Consider the following 12,094-nt stretch of genomic DNA (forward strand, 5'->3'; position numbering starts at 1 on the left):
TGCAACGCATGGGCATCTTGCTAGTAAGAATGAAAACAAACGACAAAAAAATATTTTGACGGTGGTGCGAAGTCATGACCGCGGGCACAGCGGACAAGGTGGCCTTGTATTGGTATGCTGAGCCATCTGTTTTAACACACATGAGCTGGTGTGGTGATTATACACACACGCATGCATGCACATGAACTCCATCCACGCAACACTCACACAAACACATGCACCCACGCACGCACGCAACACTCACACGTACACACGCAGCCACGCACGCACGCAACACTCACACGCACACACGCACGTATGCATGCACACACCAGTACACCACACGACCAACACACACTCTCACGCTCAAGTGCTCAACCTACACGTGCATGCGCACACATCAGGCCCTGACAGACACATACACAACCAGGTGATTCCCGTGCACGGGTTGGAGCCTTGTCGCGCCTGTGTAAATTTGTGTTTATCTGACCTTTTCCCTATGCGAACTGACAGGTGGGACCCACAAGGAACATGGTCAATTTAACTAGTCAACATGGCGCCACGCAGACTATTTGGCCGGTCAACAAAGTGCAATCCGATGCTGAACTGTGAGCGAGTGACCGGATAATCACCGCAAAACATATATAGTGACCATAATTAGCATATTCTGAAGTTCGGTGACCGTACTACTCTTTTCTCTCTGTAGGCCCTCTAAAACTACATCTCTACACATTCTCGCATGTTACATCTAACAACTATGCAATACATCACTACTACTACACTCGAACACAATAAATCATATGTGTTTTTAGTTTTACTAGATATCATATTGTTACTTATAATTATTCAGTTTGCATACATTAAAATTGCCTTTGAAATGTATGGCCAGTATCATCTACCGCGCGGGAAAAATCCCGCCCTTTCCTGTTTAATCGGGTTTGTATCGATGGATCGTGCGAAACACCAAAACTATAGTACTATACAGTACAAGTGACATTTCACTGGGCCGTCGTGTCGTCTACTCCTCCGTCGTAAGAGTGGAGCACTCGCTTTCATAAATCTTCTAGTCCCTTTCGCCGAAAAGTGGGACATCAAGCTACCAGGTCCACGTGCCATACCGGAATACAGTGCCGAGAAGCCGAGGTGAAGCACCCCAGTCATGGCGCCGGCGTAGTAATGAGAAATGAGGCGTCAAATCACAAAGCTGCACCTTTCCCGCAGTTAAGTTGGAGGGACGAAGTAATAATGCTAAAAAAAGAAGTTGGAGGGACGAAGCAACCATCATTTCACTCGTTGCTGAATCCGCTTCTCCCTCATCTTCTTCAACTTAACCACGTGTTGCTTCTGCCGTTGTTCTGCCTCATGTGGGACGCAGAAGCTTGGTAAAGCACTGACACGTGGGACCGCATGTTAGCAAACCGCCAGGACAACGTCCTTTGAAAATAAGAAACCTCCCCCGCCATCCGCACGGCAAAATCACCACCTTTTTACTAATCTTTGATTCTATAATTTTTTAGATCAATATAATTGAGATTTGTATAGATAGCACACAGGAGCAAAACCAAGTGGTACGGTTAAGGGCATCCACAATGTGTAGCTGAGGGAGTCCTGGATTAGGGGGTGTCCAGATAGCCGAACTATCACCGTTGGCCGGACTCCTGGACTATGAAGATACAAGATTGAAGACTTCATCCCGTGTCCGGATGGGACTTTCCTTGGCGTGGAGGGCAAGCTTGGCGATACAGATATGTAGATCTCCTACCATTGTAACCGACTCTGTGTAACCCTAGCCCTCTCCAGTGTCTATATAAACCGGAGGGTTTTAGTCCGTAGGACGAACAACAATCATACCATAGGCTAGCTTCTAGGGTTTAGCCTCTTTGATCTCGTGGTAGATCTACTCTTGTACTACCCATATCATCAATATTAATCAAGCAGGAGTAGGGTTTTACCTCCATCGAGAGGGCCCGAACCTGGGTAAAAACATCATGTCCCTTATCTCCTATTACCATCCACCTAGACGCACAGTTCGGGACCCCCTACCCGAGATCCGCCGGTTTTGACACCGACATTGGTGCTTTCATTGAGAGTTCCTCTGTGCCGTCGCCATCATGAAGGATGCCTCGTCCCGTCTTTAAAGATGGCACCGTTGCTAAAGGAGGTTTGGCCATCGGCCAAACTCTACGGCTAGGCGGTTTTCTTATGACCGCCTGTTCGGCCGCCGCGCCAACGATGACTTCTCGGGTCATCGAAAGCAATCTTCACGTCAACTTAGAACTCGCCGAGCAATTAGATCCGATGGAGCTCTCTTCCTTAAATGAGCTCTTGTATCGCATCGCCGCCCTGGGAGTCGCTACAGATTACGACCAGATTGGGCCTAAAACCGATCTGAGAGAGATTAACTCTCCCCAGGCTACCCACCACGTTGCTGTGGTAGAGGAACAATATGGCGACCTTTCTTCTATCCTAAAGAGTAGCTATGTCCGGATTCCTGACCCCTCCATGCCGGATTCCCGTGGAGGGGAGAACACCGCTCAAGCCCTGAACTTAAAGTCAGGCAGCGGGTTAGATTCATCGGACAATGTCCAAGAACCCAAGCTTCCAAGTTCGGAAACTTCTTGGCCCCTGAGTCTTAGATCGGACGGAGTTCGGAATTTAACTCCACCGCCCACTCAAACATAAGCGATCTATCCCAAATCCGACAAGAGCCCGCTAAAACAGTACATCATTACTGGGCCAGATTCCTCCTAGTCATGAACAGGATAAAGGACTGCCGTGAAGAGGACGCAATTTCATTCTTCTGCATTAATTGCACGGACGAAGGAATCCTCAACGCCGCAAGTCATCATGAAATTACACGCTTTGCTAACTTGGCATCCATAGTACGAAAGTACTGTACGATGGAGAGCGCCTGGAAAACCGAAATCAAATTTTGGGATAATCCGGCCTTGAACACAACCCTAGTCCAAAGTAAAAGGGTGCATCATTACCAGGCACCTGGGTTAAATACCAAAAAGCAAAAACCCTCTAAAGGGCATGGAACCATACTGGAGGGATGGCTCAATGGACCCTGCAAAATTCATAGTACAGAGGGCGCCACTCCAACTCATAGCCTTAGAGCATGTTGGATACTACGGCAGGTGGCCAAAAGTGGCGAAGAGCTTCTAGCTCCAGAGCACCAGCCCAGCAATACCAGTACGGTATTAACAGTCTTCGAAACTTTCGCATAAAATAATATGCGGAAACGAACACTCCACAGCCTTGCCGAAATCCACTAGGTAGCAACAATAAATCCATGGAGTGACATGGCTATTACCTTTAACACCAGTGACGAACCTAAATTACGAACAGCCCGAGCACCAGCCGCATTGGTCCTCAGTCCAATAGTGGACGGCTTTCGCCTTACCAAGGTACTCATGGATGGCGGCAGCGGATTAAACCTCATTTACGAGGAAACCCTTCGAAAAATGGAAATAGATAGGAGCCGCATTGAGCGAAGCAGCATAACCTTTAGAGGAATAATCCCCAGTCGGGAAGCATGCTGTACAGGAAAAATCACACTGGATGTGGTGTTCGGCACGCCGGATAATTACAGGTCCGAGGAGGTCACATTCCAAGTGGCCCCGTTCAGCAGCGGATACCACGCTCTATTAGGGCGAGAGGCATTCACAATTTTTCAAGCTATACCCCATTACGGGTACATGAAGCTCAAAATGCCCGGACCCAACGGAATCATCACTCTTGCTAGTGACCCGGACATAGCACTCCGTGGAGAAAATAAAACAGCCGCACTTGCCCTTGAGGCACTATCCGAAGCCCTAGCGGCCGAGGAACTCACTGTGCTGCGCTCCACGGTGAACAGGGATGATGTGATACTCGATAAGTGATCCAAGTCCACCTCTTTTAAACCGGCGGACAAAATAGTCAAATTCCAAGTCCATCCAACGGACCCTACAAAAATGACCTCCATCAGGGCACAATTAAACCCTGATGTAGACGCTGCACTACGAGAATTCCTACGTGAAAATTGGGACATCTTTGCCTGGTACCCTTCAGACATGCCAGGAATCCCACGCCGGCTAGCCCGGCACAGCCTAAATATCCTAAATGGATTCAAGCCAGTCAAACAAGCTCTTCGGCGTTTCTCCGAACCTAAGAGACATGCCATGGGAGAGGATCTAGCCAAACTATTGGAGGCCAGATTCATTAGAGATATAAAACATCCGGACTGGCTAGCAAACCTGGTAATGGTACCAAAGAAGGACAAATCCTGGCGCCTGTGTGTCGATTTCAAGGACCTTAACAAGGCTTGCCCAAAGGATCCCTTCCCCCTTCCCCGCATCGATCAAATTATCAACGCTACCACAAGACACGATTCATTGTGCTTCCTCGACGCATACTCCGGCTACCACCAAATTAAGATGGCAGAGCCAGACCAAGCCGCAACGGCATTCATCACTCCTTACGGCCCATTCTGCTTCAACACAATGCCCTTCGGGCTCAAAAACGCCGGCGCAACATATCATCGCATGATTCAGACATGTCTGGCAAACCAGATCACCAAATCAGTAGAGGCATACGTAGATGATGTGGTCATCAAATCCAAGCATGTTGAAACTCTAGTAGACGACTTGAGGCTCACATTCGACAATCTCCGAGCATATGACATCAAGCTCAACCCGGAAAAATGCGTTTTCGGCGTACCAGTCGGAAAGCTCTTGGGCTTCATTGTATCCGGTAGAGGAATCGAAGCAAACCCAGCCAAGATTAGAGCTCTGTCACAATTGGATATCCCAAAAGACCTCAAACAAATACAAAAATTGACTGGATGCATGGCGGCTCTAAGCCGCTTTATCTCCCGCTTAGGATAAAAGGCATTACCCCTTTATCACCTCCTGCGGCGCACCGAACACTTCGAGTGGACGGATGCCGCCATGGCCGGACTTGAAGAAATCAAAGCCATATTGGCAACAAATCCGGTCCTGGCCGCGCCCAACATGGGTGAACCATGCTATTATACATCACAGCAACCCATCAAGTTGTAGGCGCGGTACTCGTTGTCGAACGAGAAACGGACGGACACAAGTTCCCTCTCCAAAAACCAGTTTACTACGTGTCCACTGTCCTAACTCCATGCAAGTCACGGTACCCGCATTATCAAAAGATAGCATACGCGGTGTTCATGGCATCCCCGAAGCTGCGACACTACTTCCAAGAGTGTTCGATAACAGTAGCCTCCGAAGTACCTCTTAATGACATTATAAACAACCACGACGCAACGGGCCGGATTGCCAAATGGGCCATTGAGCTCCTCCCGTTCGACATAACTTACAAGCCACGGTGCGCTATTAAGTCGCAAGTTTTGGCCGACTTCGTCGCCGAATGGACTGAAGCCGAACTCCCTAAAGAGTACGGCGCATATTCCAACTGGATCATGCACTTCGACGGCTCCAAAATGTTGGCTGGCCTGGGGGCTGGCGTCGTTCTGACGTCCCCAACTGGAGATACAGTCCAATACATACTTCAGATAATGTACACGGACTCCAACAACGCAGCTGAATACGACGCCCTTCTACATGGTCTCTGGATGGTAGTCTCCATGGGCATTCAGCGCCTAGAGGTTCGCGGGGATTCAAACCTCGCGATATCCCAAATAAATGGAGACTTTGATGCCAAGGATCCGAAAATGGCAGCTTATCGCAACGCCGTCCTAAAAATGTCAGCTCGGTTTGAGGGGCTCGAATTTCACCATATAGCCCGGGAGAACAACCAGGCAGCAGACGTGTTGGCACGCATTGGCGCAAAGCGCGATGCCGTCCCTCCTAACATCTTCCTAGAGAGGCTTTTCAAGCCATCCGTATTATGGGAGGGAGAGTCCGGAAATAACATCCCGGACCCAACCACACTACCCCACACCAAGAATTCTGACATAGTTGGTGGTTCTGCAAACGAAATAACACCGTCAACCCACACAATAATGGCAGTCATTGCCCCGTGGACAGAACCATTCCTAGCCTACCTAAATAGGCAGGAACTTCCCGAGGACCAAAACGAGGCCCGCGGCATAGTGCGGCGATCTAAAGCCTATAAGGTCCATGAGGGAGAGCTTTTTAAGAAAAGCACAACCGGAGTCCTTCAAAGGTGTATCTCCGAAGAGGAAGGGCAGAACCTTCTGGCTGAAATTCATGCCGGACTCGGCGGGCACCACGCCGCAACCCGGGCCCTTGTAGGCAAGGCCTTCCGTACAGGATTTTATTGGCCAATGACCCGAGCAGATGCTCAGGACTTGGTCTAACGATGCGTCAGATTCCAGCTCTTTGCTAATCAAAGCCACATGCCACCTACCGCCCTCAAAACTATACCCATCACCTGGCCGTTCGCGGTCTGGGGGCTTGATATGGTTGGACCCCTTAAAGGAGGAACCCACAAGCAAAAATACCTATTGGTCATGGTGGATAAATTCACCAAATGGATAGAGGCAAAGCCAGTTAAGACGGCCGAATCCGGACCGGTGATAGACTTCATATTAGGGGTAGTACACCGTTACGGCGTCCCCCATAGCATCATCACTGATAATGGCACGAACTTCATGGCCGACAATGTCAAACTCTGGTGCAAAAACATGGGCATCAAGCTCGACTACGCTTCAGTCTATCACCCTCAAACTAACGGTCAAGTCGAGCGAGCAAATGGTCTAATCATGAGCGGCATTAAACCCAGACTAGTGCGGTCCCTCAAGGAATCTAATACGCACTGGGTAGAGGATCTCGACTCTGTACTCTGGGGGCTGCGGACCACGCCGAATCGCACTACCGGATTCACACCATTTTTTATGGTGTACGACGCAGAGGCAGTTTTGCCCTGTGACATAATTCATGACTCACCTCGCGTGCGCATGTACGAAGAAAGAGAAGCCGAGCTCGATCGGCAGGACAGTTTGGACACCTTGGAGGAGGAGCGTGACGTGGCAAAAGCCCGTTCCACATTCTATCAACAGCAGGCTCGAAGATACCAAATCAGAGAAGTACGGGCCAAAGCTTACAATGTTGGTGAATTAGTTCTACGCCTGCCAGACAAGAAAAAGGACAAACTCAAGCCCAAATGGGAGGGTCCCTTCATCATCGACCACGTCCTGATCGGCGGAGCGTACCGTCTGTGGAACGCATCAGATAACCGACTTGAGCCGAACCCATGGAACACAGCCCGTCTCCGAAGATTCTACGCCTAGCGTCGGACTCTGAGTTCGTCTCCTTCCTCCGTCTATATTTTGTACTTTAACTGTCTTTTATTTCTCTCCTTCTCCCTCCTTTTTTCTGAAGCCGTTGGAGGCTCATTTGCGCACTGTTAGCACACACTTGACGCGTTATCCGCGCTCAGTATACATGGGGGCTTCTTTAACAGAAGCTTATTTATACGGGCTTTATGCCCAACACATGTGTCACACTTCCGCATGTACCTTTTATTCACCATTATATGCATCGATATGACTTAAGTTTTGGCCAAGCTGGGTTGCCTGGCTCCTGTGCTTACCCCTACGTCCCCGATTGTTCGGCTAGGTGGTAAAGGGAGCACCTTTGCGATTCTTACCGCCGGGTCAGCCGAACTTGTACCTTGGACTGGGTGAAGCCGAAAGCTAGCGTTCTTAAGGGAATATTCGGTCGGTGAACTAAAAGACGATGTTTTACTTATTCATTTATCTGCCCCCAGATGTTTTTCTGCTTTTTTCACAGTCCGTACATGCACTTTAGGGCATGCCTCCCAGGGAAAGGAACCCCTAACGGAACTATTCTCCCTGGAAGATGTTTCTTACTAACCATGTAATATAACATAACTAGTTAGGCACTTGTCTGATAAAGCACTCATGACCCCTACGCCTGGTCTCCACGCATGCCCCAGTTCTTACATAACCGCGAGGGTATTCGGACACACTCCGGACTGTCGGGTCTCGAGGTTGAAGCAAAAAGGTCTGCTACGACAAATGATCTACAATCTGGCTAGAAGGCATTTTACATGTCATTTTAAATTACATAGTCAAATTGACTGATTGTATTCCTCTTCAATACCATCTAATAGGCTGTCTAGTTTACAGTCCCGCTGGGAATACTTTGCGGCCAACTCTACTTGGTCGTACACTAAGCTCACAGGGATCTCCTTCCCATCGGGCCCCACAGGTCTGACCTCGGCCATGTGGTTTGGGTCAGCCTTCGTGTACCGCGTCTTCACCATGGCCCGGGCCTCCCTAGCGCCTTGACGGTAGGATGATATCTTCCATAGCCGGAAGCACCGCCGTGCTCCCTGAAGCCTCTCTACAAGCTCTCCAAGGCCTTCGGGTAGGGAGATGGATGGCCACAAGGCCTGGGCGACGCCTCTCATCACCTGCCGAACTCGTTCGTGTAGTTGCAGCAGCTCGGGAAGTAGGTCACCCGTTGAACCGGGTATTTCCTCTGCAGGACGACCTGTGCGCATACCTACAGACATATTTCTGTTAGTCGACTTCCTCGCCGAACTCTTCTTTTCAAAAGTTCGCTCAAGCACTTACTATAAATGTCACGACGAAGCCGCCGATTCTCCTTAACGGAGTCAGATAGCTGGGCTCGGACATCCTTTAGTTCCTCACCCAGATGGGTGTTAGCATCTTGGAGATTATTTTTCTCTTGCCTCACCCTTGTAAGCACATTCTCGCCGGCCTTTAACCGGCGCATGAGCTGTTGCTTGTCCGGATCTATCCCGGCGCCATCTGGCAATATTATTGTCAGACTTATACACACGCCGCACTTCACAAATTACTTATCTTTTTGAAGCATATATTATCAGAGGGGTCTCTTTGGCTTCGCCTGCTGCGGCTAGTGCGGCCTCAAGTTGGGCTTTGCACTCCTCAGCTCCTGGGACAGTTGGGTATTCTTTTCTGTAAGATCCTGCACAATAAATGATCCTTAAATCAGTTATTCTAACTATTTCAAGTCTCGGGGGCTACTGGCATATATAACTGTCAATTTTCTCACCCGTATGTCTTTTACATACTGCTCCGTGGCTCTGGCTAGACCATTTTGAGCGGCACGGAGGTGCGCATCTCCCGAATTGAAGGCATCCAATGCCTCTGGGGAGAAACATGCGTCACGAAGAACTGTCTAGCGACGCCTATGATTCATGGCACTCTCCACCTCGGAATTGGTGGCAGATAACCGTCGGCATCCTCTATCGGAGGAGCATCCGACGCACGCCTCGTGTTCACCTCCGCTTCCGGACCAGCGTTGGAGCCTGGCTGGCGGAGGCTCGATTGGCCATCTCTCCGACACAGTCCGGCGAGCGCTCTTTTTCCTAAAAGGAGCACCAGCGTTAATATACCTTCCCGGAATCAATCCCGGAATATGGTGACACGCTTACCTTTGGGCGGCGTTTCAATCCGGACCGCACTTCTTTTTAGCCTACGTGTGCCGTGCTTGTTGGCTAGCCGCCGCGGGCTCGGCCTCCTGCCTCGAAGGCCCCCTGCAAACACCATTGATATACGGTGATAAAAATAAGCACAGATGGGTCATTATCAAAGTACTGGGGCTTCGTCTCAGTTACCTGTGAGGCTGGAAGTATTCCGGGGTAATCGGCCGTAATGGCAACCAAGGCATTATCGATGCTTAGTTGGTGAATACCCCATCAATCAGCTCCACCAATATGTCCGGATCCTCTTGGGAGGTCGGATCAAGAACCGTTCCGGATACTCGGGTTGTGGAGGCGGGCTGTTTATATCCTTTATGGCCCGGCGCAGTTCCTGCACCGAAATCACAAAATGAGATACTTGACTATGGGAGTATGGATCGGATAGGCAAAAATAAATGTTCGCTTACCCAGCTTGGAGGATTGTAGATAGAAAATCCGTCCTGTGGATTGATGCGGAGAAATTCCTCCTCTTCTCCCTTGTACAATGCGGACAGGATCTTCATCAGATCGGCGATCGATCCCGGCCCCTTACAGCCGTGGCGGGTGGCATCATCCTCCCATTGAAATCCCACATGGGATGGCCTCTATACTGGAGCGGCTGCACCCCCCGCATAATGCATGTGGCCATGACCCCGATCATGGTTAGACCGGAATGAGCTAACAACCTAATTTGGCTCATCAGGTAAAGGACGTCCCTGTCATTTTCCTTCTGAGGGCTCCGTGGATGCAACTTAGTCGTTTCTTCAAAGGAGCGTTATTGAACTCAGGAAGGCCGATTCCGAACAGGGTCCGGCAGGGGACATCTTCTATATAAAACCATTCCGAAGGCCAATCTTCGGACGCCTTCTTCGGGGTTCCGGATAGATATACGGTTCCGGCGATGCGCCATAGTTTGCCTCCGCCCACTTGATATATTGACCCCTCTTGAGAACGGGGCACAAGCAGAACAGCTTCTTCCACAACGCAAAATGAGCCTCGATGCCCAAAAACAGCTCACAAAGGGCCACGAAGCCCGCAATATGCAAGATGGAGACAGGCGTGAGGTTGTGCAACTGGAGGCCGTGGAACTCCAGGAGTCCCCGGAGAAACCGATGAATTGGAAATCCGAGCCCTCTTATCAAATAAGGGACAAGGCATACCCACTCTCCTTTGGAGGGACTGGGGACGCTCTCCGCTTGCTTTCCGCCCTTATAGGTGGCGAGTCCGCTCAAACCGGAACATGAAGGATGGGGGAAGAAATCCCTTGGTTTGGAGCGTCACTAGCTCGCTGTGGGGGACGGAGCATCTCTCCCAATCTCCAGGCTGAGGCTGGGAAGGCGAGAGGAGGAGCCGCGTCGACTGTCCATGATGGAATGGATTTCTGTCAAATGCGCTCTGATGAATGCTCGCGAAGGGAGGATGGTGTGATTCGGATCTAGATCCTTGTCTCCTTTATAGGCAGCTCATTTGCGCAGCTAGGGGGTAAATGTAAAAATACCCTGGCTTTTCGCATTCGTTCGACACATGGAAGATGGCCATTATTGGGCGTGGAAGCCAAGGAGCGCAATATTTACGAGAAGCGGGACGCTATTCAACAGGTGCACAAGATTTGGAGAAGAACTCGCCTTGCAATGTCGAAGACAATCTACGCGCCAGACTCATCGCCACGGAAGCCTAGTTCGGGGCTACTGAGGGAGTCCCAGATTAGGGGGTGTCCGGATAGCCGAACTATCACCTTTGGCCGGACTCCTGGACTATGAAGATACAAGATTGAAGACTTCGTCTCGTGTCCGGATGGGACTTTCCTTGGCATGGAGGGCAAGCTTGGCGATACGGATATGTAGATCTCCTACCATTGTAATCGACTATGTGTAACCCTAGCCCTCTCCGGTGTCTATATAAACCAGAGGGTTTTAGTCCGTAGGAAGAACAACAATCATACCATAGGCTAGCTTCTAGGGTTTAGCCTCTTTGATCTCGTGGTAGATCTACTCTTGTACTACCCATATCATCAATATTAATCAAGCAGGAGTAGGGTTTTACCTCCATCTAGAGGGCCTGAACCTGGGTAAAAACATCATGTCCCTTGTCTCCTGTTACCATCCGCCTAGACGCACAGTTCGGGACCCCCTACTAGAGATCCGCCAGTTTTGACACCGACAGTAGCCAAATGTGAAAATAGCTTTTGGCATCGTGGGAACCATTGTGGACGGCGTTGCCAAAGCCAAAAAGATGGAAACGAAGCTCCCTGATTGATTGATTGAAGGAATAGAAAAATGCAACGTCTCTCCTCTTTCTCCCATGCTTGGACGCATGTAGGAGTAGTACAGTATAAAGCACAGAGTCTACTCCCCTGTCCCTTCTATCACAAATCACAAAGCAGTGAGGCGTCAAATCACAAAGCACGGACGAAGCAACTATCATTTCACTCTTCGCTGACTCCGCTTCTCCATCGTCTTCTTCGAGAAACCTTCTCACCGCACTAGTACTCCTAGTAGTAGTAGTACTAGTAAAGGACTTCCTGGATGCAAATAAGGCGGTTGTCTCGGCTTACAGGTGGCACTTGCGAACGACTTACCATGGTCTCCCTCAATGGTGTTCTCCGTCGAACGCACTTCGCCAAACCACAAAAAAAAAACTCGCCGACGTCACCGCAATGGGCAAGGAATTCAAATATAGTTACTACCTCCATTTTTTTGTACAC

The sequence above is a fragment of the Triticum aestivum genome, chromosome 4B (genome assembly GCF_018294505.1).
Source record: "Triticum aestivum cultivar Chinese Spring chromosome 4B, IWGSC CS RefSeq v2.1, whole genome shotgun sequence".
Taxonomy (NCBI): Eukaryota; Viridiplantae; Streptophyta; class Magnoliopsida; order Poales; family Poaceae; genus Triticum; species Triticum aestivum.